Source organism: Cinclus cinclus, chromosome 1, assembly GCF_963662255.1.
Source record: "Cinclus cinclus chromosome 1, bCinCin1.1, whole genome shotgun sequence".
Classification (NCBI taxonomy): Eukaryota; Metazoa; Chordata; class Aves; order Passeriformes; family Cinclidae; genus Cinclus; species Cinclus cinclus.
The window spans coordinates 61,504,821-61,517,441 of NC_085046.1; the positions used below are offsets into that span (position 1 = coordinate 61,504,821).

At 36.4% G+C, this 12,621-nt stretch overlaps 1 protein-coding gene across 1 annotated transcript in view; it reads right to left on the reverse strand.

Moving 5' to 3' along the window:
- Nucleotides 1-12,621, reverse strand: part of CDKAL1 (CDK5 regulatory subunit associated protein 1 like 1) — a 377,407-nt gene that overhangs the window by 110,772 nt on the left and 254,014 nt on the right. The gene's annotated exons all lie outside the window — the stretch shown is intronic.

Genomic DNA, 12,621 nt, shown 5'->3' on the forward strand with positions numbered 1-12,621 from the left:
TCATATCATTTGATGAACTGATTTACACATGGAGTAAAACTGGAAAGTATCTTGGTTAAATGACAATAGGCATGTCACATAAACACTTCTGTGTAAAGTCTCTTATATGATAACGTACTCAGCCTTATGGCCAGATATAAACTATACTTTGGTAAGACAACTTATTAAAATACAGCTATATATATCAAGAACATTAATATTTTAGAAAAATTAGATAGGAATGATATAGGATACAAGAAATTATCCTCTTTCAAATATTTCAAAATGTTCTCTATTACTGTACAACACAACTCCAGGTTGTCTCACAAATCAGTTCTCCTTTACCTCAGTTTGGCTGAATTAAAGCAAAAAAGGTAACTATGTCAATACTGTGTGTAAAAGTATTTAATGGCTTCATTTATAGGTCAACTCACTTTTACTCAATTATTCAGACAATGAATACTATCAGATGTTTAGGTAGATAATATTTTGTTTATGCATGTAAAAAAAATAATTTCAATACATTTTTTTAAACTTATTTTCACAGCTTGGATCACATCTCTCTGAAATTGATGTCCAGTACACAACAAACCAGAAAAAGAAACTGTAATGCCATATTTTTTATATCCTTTCTTTGATGAAAAATAATAAAACAGACAAATGAAAGCCAGACAGGACCACAGAGAAACCCTCAGAGTATTTTTTCAGAATATTCTTGCACATTTCCCAGAAGGAAGGTATACACACCATGGAGAATAGCTGGCAAGACCATTAAATCCTAGCAGTTAATTTGCACGTGGTTCATAGTGAAACACCTCAAATTTCAAAGGTAGCAGAAACTACATAGTAAGTCCATCCTGACAGCTACAGAGTCAGGGGATGTACACTGCTTTTTGCATTCCACTCCTTAGAGAGCACTGGAGGTGTCTCCTGGTGGTGATTCCCACAGAGAACACATTACATCTGAGCCTTGTGATCAGCAGCACTGTCCAATGGATTTGCAAGTGCAGCTGAATATGTTGGGTTTGAATTTGGAGTCGTCAGAGGTTTTGATGTAAGTCAAAATGATGAAACAGGATGCAGAACAGTATCTGATCAAGAAGCACAATCCAACAGTTCTGAGTTTAACTGAGAGTAAGAACAGGTACTTTTTTAATGACTGCTCTTTTCCCAACCCACCTCCTGCCCCAGAAGAGTTCTTTCAGAAACTGGGCTGAATGACACCTGGAGGCAGCAAGCAGACCTGATTTTCCCGAACCCAGCATGAGAAGGCATAGGTGTGGAGGACTCTGTGCGAGTAGGGACTGGGCTGTCCTTGTTACCAGGGAATAGTGACCTAGATAAAAAGTATATCTCGTAATTAGCATGGCTTACTGCCTGAGGATGAAAGAGTACACATGGTTTTACTCTCTTCAAACAATTATCATGAAGGTTGCCAGAGTTCCTACCAGATGCAGCCCAAACAGTTAAGGAGAAGCATTAGAATACTTCCTATTATCAATTTTCCTTAAAAAGAAACCCCCCAAAAACCCCAAACAAGCCCAAAAAACCCCCAAACCAAACATTTAAAGCTTGGACAAACTCTATTCAACTATAAGGTGTTCTAGTCTCCTCATAAACAAGAAACATCCTATAGAACTTCATTACGAATTTATAACTTCAGATCATTATTGTTTTATGATTAAAAAATGAGCGACTTAAGACAAAAAGCTCAACATCCTTAAACTTAATTTCCATTCAATCTCTAATAAATACCATCTGCTGTGTACTTTAGGGATATAATACCCGTCAAAAACTCAGCCGTATTATGAGAACCGGCACCAAGTTGATCTGAAATGCATATTTGAACAGATGTGTTTAAATTACATCTCTCCATCTATCCACACACATAAATTCAGAATAAGCGTGTGTTGATTTAAAATGCATAAAAAAGGGATTTGGAGATGCATCAAAAGTGAACAGCATCTCAATGGATCAAGGCTTGCATTACTAAAGGTCATCCCTAAAAATAAAGTCTGAATTTATTAAGGGTTGCACCAGGGGACTGTTCTTGGGAACTGACTTAATGTTTGCTGCACTAAAGCAGCCATTGAAATTACACTAATTTTCCGTGACCCTTCACTGTTTAACATTAGAGCTGTCAGGCATGGTCAGAAATAATAGGATCTCAGCCATGAGTAGCAGAGAATATGATATACTTTTTCTCAGTCTGACACAATGCTTATCACCAATACTAAATGTCTTGGGCTCTGAGGACCCATCCACATCTGCTTCAGTGACAGTCATTTAGCTCTTCACTCTGATGCAGAAATCAGGCATATAAAACAAAATTATTAGAATGCCTTTTTGGCATGATGAAACCAAATGAAAAAATTGCAAGCAGGGCTCCATTAACAACTTCTAATAAGGAAAAGGAAAAGGAAAAGGGAAAGGGAAAGGAAAAGGAAAAGGAAAAGGAAAAGGAAAAGGAAAAGGAAAAGGAAAAGGAAAAGGAAAAGGGAAAAGGGAAAAGGGAAAAGGGAGAAAGGAAAATTATTACTGAACATGTCTTTTCACCCATCTATAATCTACAGTCCTGCAATGTTTCAGGGATCTTGAAAACAAGACACAGTGGTCCAGAGATCCACCTAAGCCAGCAATCTACTCCTAGCAATAGGCATCAGAAGTAGCTCGGGGAAGCATTTCAGATGTTGAGCCCTCTCAGAATCCCTTCGTCCTTCCAACTGGGTTTTGTGAGAAAGATGTTTCTGTAACCAGTAGCTTTTGATGGATTTCTTCTCCACTAACTTGTCAACAAGTCTCTTCTTGAATCTAAATGCCTCCATAGCAAAACTACTTGAAAGAAAAAAAAAAACAAAAAACTCTGGTGAGCTTTCCATTTGCTAATTCCATTTGATACCCCCTAACTGTTATGCTGGGAGAGACCAGTAACAACTCTGTTCACCTTCCCAGTGCTCTTCATGATTTTACTGACCTCTGTTTTAGTTCCTCTCAATTAGCATTTTTCCAGACTGAAGAGTACTTAATTTCCTTTGTGTGAAGATCTGCCATACCTCTGATAATATCTGTTAGTCTTTACAGTAACATTGCTCATTGTAACCAATCCTTTTTCAGAAATGTATGTAACATGTAACAACACAGGCACAACAAGATAAAAATCTCTTAAAATAGTTCTAGAATTTAGATAAATTATCTGCTTTTAATATTTTTCTTTCAGATTTTGGTTAATTTGTTTTCTAGTAAGCAGATAACAAAAAGTAATGGACTTTACACAAGGTACAGGACAAGGGAGAAATAAGTTTTGGAAAATAAATAAGCTAGAAGTGAAAACAAAAAGAAGGCCAAGCACATTTCAAAGGCAGAACCAAAGTCAGCAGTGCAGTGGTAAAGGGGAACAGAAGATGTTGTCAAAGCAGGAATAGCAATATGACAAGTTGAAAGACTTTAACAGAGAATGTAAGATTTCTGTCTGAAGCAGAACCAAGAACTGATCAAGAAAAATAAATGAGGAAATAAAATTGCCAATGGGACAGATGTTTTATTCCCAAGGTGTTGGTTCAAGATCATGTATACTAATAACTTTTGCAGCACAGAGAATGAGTAGAGAATGGCAAGACATACATTAAAACAAAGGTTTTGAAAAAAAAAACATGCACAGTTTGAAAGAGTTCCCCCTAAACAGCTGATAGATTTAAAAGAGAAACGATTCTTTCACATCACAACCTACACAAACAAATTGACTAGATCTTTTTTCTGTCTTATAACTTTGTGAGAAGTCATCACATGCAAAGTTATCCAGTTGCAAACATCAACATGGAAAGGATCAACACTGTGAAGTAAACAGCAGTTAAAAACATAGGCATGATGTGCACTAAATTTAACATAACCTCCATTCCACTTTCAAAGTACTTCATGAAACACAACTTTTACAACACCAGCTGATCACCCAAAACACAGCAGCTCATTTGATACATCTTTATCAACACAGTACTTACAGAAGGTGTTGTTAGAATTAAACCTGAGAGTCACAGTTTCAACAGAGCAGCAGGCAGGTTGTCTGGGGCAAGGCTTTAGCAGCCATAAGCAGTTTTCCTGAATGTTATCCAGAGGCAGTTAAATCACAGTTCATGTACTCTAATTAAACAGTGCTACTGTCTTACACAAGACAATTTTTGACGTACATTCCTATACATTCTTAAATGTGAATTTTTCAGAGCCAGTATGTCTCATGTACCAAGTATCTGGTAGGTCAAAACCTTTTACTGTCACCTCTCTAAAACTTTTTTTTTTCCCTTAAAGAGCAATATATGTACAGGAAAGAGGTTGCACAGGGAACTACTACTCCTATCAGCAGCACAAAAAGCAAATTTTAATAATAATAATAATAATAATAATAATAATAATAATAATAATAATACATTTCTCAGAGTAAGTCTAGTATTTGGCTCAAAAATTCCAGTAACATCCTCCCTACTCCACAAAGATCAAAAGCTGCTACTGTGTAACTGAAGTTTTCCATTTTTATTTCATGATCCACTGGTAAATGTGACTATATGGTCTTAACACTTCAGACTGAAGCGTGACATGCAGATTGGGATGCACTCAGAACACACTACCTATATAGTTTCAGAATTATATTTTCAGAGGTAACAACTCAGATTCACAAGCAATGCTATTTCCTTATTAAGCCAAAACCCATGAGCTTAACTTCAAAGAAATCCAGTGTGCTTTACTAATTAAAGTGTGATAAGATAAAGTTAATTATATTTCAATATAATCATACTTCAATCAGCACAATGCAATATAACTTGGATCACTGGGAAACACAGAATTTACCTTGCAAGAATAAATGTAAAGAAATTATGAAGTAAATATTTCAAAGGGCATGTATAAAGAATCATTAATTCGTTCATGTAAAAATATAATTGAACTAATATTCAGAAAGAACTGGGCATCACTGGAGTGACAGTACGCAACAAACACCATCTGCAGATCACTGTCTCATCCCATTCATGACATGCTCTGATAACAATCTGAATTTAAAGAAAACACACCAGAAATAATATCCATCTTTATGAACAAGAACAGTTCACTTGGCTAACTGGAAGGTAGCAGAATGGCTGTGAGAAGTCTCTCTTTTGTTCTCAGGTATACCCAAACACCAGGTGAGTTCAGAATACAAGAGATTATACAGGATTGGTCCATAAAAATAAATTATTTTATGTACCAGTTAATAAGGTATAATTTAAAGCAAAATACTATGGCTTCTCTTCCAAGGGGAGAAATGGCAGAAAAAAAAACAAAAAACACCAGGAAAACAGCTCTAAAATGTCCTAGTTAACCTCTCAAAAGGATGGCCTCAACCAGCCAGGTTCTTACTCACTTCATCTTTGTAATGTTTTGGTAGCAGCTTCCTTTGCCTAGAATTGCCAGTAATTTAAGAACATTTCTTTGTAAAAGACAATTAGTTTAGAATACTGGAGTCAATGGAAATAATTAATGCAGCATTCCTTCAAAAGTTTTGAAGGACATTCAGATTCATACATGCATACCAAGCAACACATAGGGGACATCAGAAGCAAAATCAGGAAAGGAAAGATAGTATTTTAAATGTAGACTGTTAGCTTGCCAATGATAAAGTTAAAACAATACAAAATCAATGGACACTGTTGCCTCAGGGAAGCTCTTATCCATTTCTCTCTGCTCAGTTCAGTGAACTACTTCACTTTCAGAGTGTCACCAAGTTGCAGATACCTTAATAATGACAATTAGGGTAACTTACCATATCATTATTAGTGTATATTGGCAGTGTCAAAAGCTTTAAATAAAATAAAGGACTGTTTCAGGTCCCCTTTTTTTTGAGGACTCTGACAGGCTGTACACAGCCACAAATCTTAAGTTGCTCAAGCAGTAGCTTTTCTGCCTAAGGACTGGGTTACTAAGTGGGAAATTTAAAAGAAGTTCAGACAAACATAAAATGAATAATGCATGTCAGTATGAGAAGAGGTATTAGCAAGTAATAATTGCAAAGCTATTAATGAAGTCCAAATAAAATCCAGAGGTTTGAAAAGATAACGAAACCCAACTATTCAAACAAAAGGCTGGGAGGTGCTCACCATAAATATTTTGGGCTTGCATGTGTCAGATGTACTCTGTTATGCTGAGGAGCACACACCATGTAAATGTGTTTCTACACTGTAAAGAAGTAAAAGAGCCAGAAAATGAAGCTTTCAAAGTTAGCACACTCATACCACGGAGAAATAATTGAGACAACTTGATGTTGTAAGGAGTTACCTGATTTAACCTGAATGAACTGAAAGTTCAGGACAAAAGCTAAAACATGCTGTTATCACTGAAGAATCATCAAAGACAAAATTGAACGTATGTTTTATGAAGAATTCAAAGACATAACAGCATTCCAATTATGGCAACTAAAGCTCTTTTGCATCATTGAACCATTAACGTCGGATATGTAATGTATGAAAACTGTATTTAGGGAATAAGGTTGCAGGTAAATGTAATAGAAGTAGAAGATGAATAAAGATGTAACTGAGATGAGTAACTTTTTTCTCACATATAAATATATGCAATTAGATAAGAAACAGGATCAGTACCAATTTGGTTTAGCAACTTGATTCAAAGCACAGGAGTAATATCTAAAGATTAAGGGAAGCATTTCTTCTGTCTTGACATGATGAGACAGAAAGGCCTGGCCAAAACCCAGACAGAGTCTCTGAGGATCTCACAATTAATAAATTAGGCAGGACAGTTACCATTGAAAACTGAATAAGAATCAGGACGGAGCAAGGCAAGTGCTCAAGAACTAGCATCAGTCTTGTACCAAAGAAAATTATAAACTTCAGGAAGTCACCAAAGAGTTGGTAAAAGTCATAAAAGCAATACTTAAGGAGATGGAAGAGAACTGAAAACCTTCAAAAGCGTCATTATGAAAGGACATCAGTGATGTCCTCAGACAGGAATATTAAATCTAATAGTTCTGACAAAGAAAAAAATTGAAAACTTTTGTCTAAAGAGATGAGTACCTTGATAGCGAGACTAACAGAGATTAAAAAAAAAAAAATTTCCTGAGGTTTCCTACATTCTAATCAGGGAATCGTACTACAATTTGCAGGGGAAAAGACCTCCTCAAAAGCCAACAAATTTCTGGAGCAGGCTAAAGCTGCAGAATTAAATCAAATCTATACAGAGAAAATTGAAAAATTTATTGAATTAATGGAATAAGGTGGTTATAACTACTCAATTTTGAAAGCTGAACACAAGTTTGAATTTAATAGTTACCGTGAACTCCTTCTGTTAAAGCCTACTTAAATGTAATGAATAATTTCAAAAAATACCCAAACTATGATACAGAGGGGATAGAATACAAAAATGGACTCTAATCAATTATTGGAAACAGCAGAGTGTGCATTCAGACCATATCACTGAAATCAATTTTATCAAATCACATAATATTCCACAGTAGCCTTTGGGCACCAGTTAAAGAACATGGAAAGCCTGTCAAATGCCTGCCAGGCACAACAGTGAACTTTTGGCTCTCCAATACCAGCACAAAATATGAAGAATTCTTAGGCAGCAAGATCCACAAGGCTGGTGCAAAAACTAAATTCCCAAGCTGAAATCCAGTGTCTGGGTATAACATGTTGGGCCTAACACAGACACTGGCTTTTCAACCTTGAGAAAAACAGAAGGCATGGTATAAAAGGAGATCTGAATGAAGTGGTAAATTAGGATCATTAAGTATGAAACAGGCTGTAACTCAAACAATTTGAACTCATTTATTATGTAGTGAATATTGAACAACTGATACAAAACTACCATCTATGCAACAGCATACTGAAAATGCTTATTCCATGTGAGTGGGAAATTCAGACATGTTTGAAGTACGTAGAAAAACATGGAATAACTTCAGAAATTATTTAGTGGTTTAACCTTTGTGTCCATTAATGAAAAATATTTCATCCTCTGTGATCTATTGCAAGTCTTTATCATTCACACCACCACCTCCTTTCCTTCAGTTTCACTGCCAGCATTGAAGTTCCAGGAATTTCAGTAGGTTGGATTTTCTCATCAGCTGAGGAGAAGACACAGCAGTTAAGCATCTCACTAAAGGTTTTTATAGGGTTTTACCTTATCAGAAAAAAACAACATTTGAAAATATAATTAGATTTTACAGTTCTCACTTTCTAGGACACTTCTAGGTATTTTTCTCCTAGACAATATCCCACTTTTCAGCCTAATAGGTTTAAATGTTAGTATTTCTTCTTTTAGTGAAAAACTCAGTCTTGAAAACAGCAACAATAAAAAAATTTCTTTGGCATCTGGGCTTCCTGTTAATAAAAAAAATATCAGAGAAGAAATATTCTGAGAAGGCAAAGACCAGTTACCTACCTATAGACTCCTTCAGAAAAGATGAGTTACCCACATGTAATCACATGGTGGTGTATGCAAGCACTGAACCATGATGTGTTTTATGCCAGCAGTATCCAAAGAAACTTCCTCAGGCCCACATCTTTCAGCCAGTAGTTTATGTAACAGGAATGGCCGAGATCTCCTCAGAGTCCATTGATTAGACCTAACTGAGGAATACAGCTACAGCATATCTCAAAGTAAAATCTGTTACAGGCAATTAAATAATCTCTCTTCTTCAGATGGACTCCTGCAGCCACTGCAAATAATCCAGGAGTATGGAAAATCGGAAGAAAGGCACATTGTGTCTCTAAATGAACTAAGACTGAAGGACAGCTATGGAAAATGCAGCTTTTTTCTGGGCATAGCAGCACTTAGCAAACATGTAAGTGGTTTCAAATGTCCACTTCACATATGCAAAACACAAAGGCATGATGTAGAGCACAGTTGTGTGAGGCTTAAGTGAAGGAGCTATTAAAGAAGCAGCAGATGAACCCTATTCATGACTTTGTAACATTCCTCTCATCTACTGTGAGAGCCTGAGGTATCTGCTAACCTGCCTGAACTCTTCATCACCAGATACAAGATCTTCAGGGACTGCTCTTTAGGGTTCTTCTCCAACATACAGAAGGTAAAATGCAGGTGGGATACAAAATAAGTATCTGTAAAGGAAAGCAGGAGGTTTAAGGAGAAAAGCATCACACACTGACTTTCCTAAAATAACTGAATATTGAATGCCACCTTGGAAAAGGACTTTAGAAATACTACATGGGCTACCTCACCTTGCCTTTATGGAAAACAGGAACAAAAGCAGAATCAATGATGAGAGCTCAAATCCCTTTTTTCCTTCCAGCTGAAACGCACACTACCTTCATAGACAAGGATGGCAGTGAACTCCCAAAGGATAATGAAAGGTTTAAAACCCATTGTATGTGTGCAAAAGTAAATAGATAGATGCAAGATTTTTAAATCCTGAATCACAGCTAATAATTCCAGAACAAACTTGTTTTGGTGATAAAGGTAACTTCACATTAACTGTGGCAGCCTACAAGGTGCAACAATGGCATCTCAGTATAACCTTGGGCTGTCAGCATCTATCAAACTTGCAAAGGCACCATTTCCCACAGCAAAAAAACATTTATTTGGGCCTGATTCAGGTTTCAGAACTTGGCAGAGAGTTGTACAAGGAGAGCACTCACTCTTTCACCTTGTGGTTGTGCCTCATGAAACTTTCAAGTCTGGCTTTCTGTGCAGGCAATGCAGATGCTACTAGAGTAACTGAGAACTTGCACTGTGAGTGATTTCCTCGACAAAACAACACACGGAATTTAGGAAGTAAATACTTGGAACATGCCACTGTCAGTTTCTGGCTCAGGGCTCAATTATTAGAAAGATAAGGTACTTAGATACAATGTGGTTTTTCCCTCGTAAAGTAAAGGCATTTTATTTTTTTATGAAGGAAGTCCATCAGAAAACTAAAAAAACCCAAAAAACAAAAACCACATTCAGGCAAATAGAAAAAGTCACATTTATACCACATTAAATACATTCTTGTTTCAAGGGGGCAAAAAGCAGATCAGAAGAAAAACCTCAGGATAGGAGTTTAAAATGAAAGGATAAACTAATACCAAGAATTCATCAAGAGTATTAGAAGAGGATTTAAACTGAATGTGAAACAAGCTTTGGTGCCAGAGTTAAAAAGTGAAAGGAGGATGCTCGAAGTTAACTTCTGGATGCTCCAGAAGTCTAATGGAAGGAACAATTAATTTCTGTGTGTGCAAACTATATGCATGGGACAGGAGCATATCCCAAGGAGATGCTACATTACAAAAAGAGGATTAAAAATTCCCAGCCACTGTCTTTGTATAAACATAATCACTGTTTGAATGCACATTTAGTTCAAGCAACAAAACAATTTTTTGTTCTTAAGAATTATTTGAACATTTGCCTTAAGAAAAAATATGTTTATTTTCATTATTAATGAAAACACAGAAATATTATCTCATCACTTAATGTCATAATTACTGTACTTCACTTAAATGCTGTCAAATAAAAGCTGTATTTTGTGAAAACATATGTTAAGAGACAGACTTCAGCTTCTGCTATTCTTGCAATGATGAAAACTCTCAAAATACCTCATAAATTTGCATCCTGTAGAAAAAGTAGCTAAATGATCTAAGGTAACCAGCAGCAGAAAAAGCACGTTATGACTTACTGCCATTAACTCAGTACGACATTTCAGACATAAACAAAGCAGGAATGTAAATCTTAACAAAATCATACCTGATCTTTTATGTAAAATTTTAACATTTTTGAAGACACAAACCAGAGAACTAGGACATTCTTTTTGTACGTCGCTCTGAACTACTCTGGCAAAGCACTAGCTCTTCTGTTCACTAAGCTACGATAAATACCAATAAGGACGCCCTTTTCCCATGGAAACGTGCATTGGGTTTGTGTGCCAAGGTTGTGGTAGTGAGGGAGGCTGCAGGGGTGGAGTATGCTAGATGGAAAAAAATACTTCCCTGGTCCCAGCTGGGAGTCCAGCTGTCTGCCTTAGTAATTTCTAGGATTGAGAATGTGAGTCAGGTACTCCCCAAAACCTTAAGTCAGCAGCGTGGGAGCGGTCATCTCAGCGCAGTGGAAAAACCATGCCACTCCATTGTTCAAACCTGAACCCTACAGTCTGTCTGTCTGCCTCCCTCACTCTGCAGAGGCTGGGACAGTAGATTGTCCTTCAGCAAGCACAGTGACTAAAAAATAACTGTAGGACATTGTCACATGCACACAGAGAAATTCAGCAGCAGCTCTATGATCAACCACACAACCCATTTTTCAGACACATGTACCACTTCTGCAGTAAGTTGGAGCCTTATGTTGAAGTTTGTCTCCACAAAAATCCTCCAAGGGAGATAAACAGCTCAGAGAACTCAGTATTTTTCTGTAATACAAAGCTTTACATAGAAGACTGATTCAAATCTGTCGGAGTTTGTAATGTCCAAAAGGTATTACCCCAGAGCTGACAAGTCGGTATGGAACTGTGTTCTGATCTCAGAGATGCCTCTCCTGCTGAGGGCCAGGATCCTCCGGAGGCCATCCAGGGAGGTATCCAACACAGCAAACCATATGACTATTCATTTCTATGGCCTCTGGGTTTTGCCAATAAATATTTTCTCCAGATTCTAGACAAAATGGCTACAATCATCAACTCAGTTTTCTCTTCTCCTGTGGGAAAGGTGTTTGGACATACTAACATTTTCCAGCTTGAACTAGCATTCGAATTACAGTTTTCCAGTAGGTGGATTGAGAAGACTTTACAGTGCTTCTTGTGCCTTTACATGTAACCATATTCGCAATATTGTCCTCCTGTTATGAAGCAATTTGACAGTTGTACTTTGTCAATTACTTCTACCAAACAAAATGACAGTTCTACATTAATGATGAGAAGCAAAACAGAAAGATAAAAATAATTGTAAGTGCATGAGATAAGTGATTCAGCTGTGGAAAATAAACTTTCATCTGTTATATTCACTACTTCTATGCACAAACCTTTTAAATTTCAGGTCTGTGATTATTTTGCCATGTAATACGACATTTACAACTATAAATTTCATTCTTATTAAAAAGAGGTGAATCATCAACTCCTGAATACAATATATAGACCAACATAAGATGGACATGAACACAGACTTGAGCTTAGCCGAAGTAATCTGTATCACTGTCCTCAAATGGATGTACAGACAAAATCTCTGGGTAGCAGAACTATCATGCCTCTTAATGCAACAGTGTTTTAATTGGATAGCTACACTTTTAAAAAGGTTTAAAAGGCTTTGCATATTTCCATTTCCTAGTTTTCTTTATTTAGACAGTTTGTGTTTAAAAAAAAACATTAAAGGTATCGATCAATATAGAAATATTGTCTTTTTTATTTCTTCATTTTTTAACTTATTTTCCCTGGAAGTTTGACAAATGTAGACTCAATCCACACTTATCAGCCAGCCAGCTACCACCCTCATCAAAGAACTCCTTTGTGCCACATTGTCCTATATGATCAGAATAACATGGCTTACAAAAAAAGTTTATCACGTAGTATAATGGCAAAAATCTGACAAAATTAAGCACTGAAATGAACAAATACTTTTCTTAAATGTATCACATATGAAAATTTAATACCATCATCAGAATTTTCTGATGCACGTCTGAGCACTATATGGT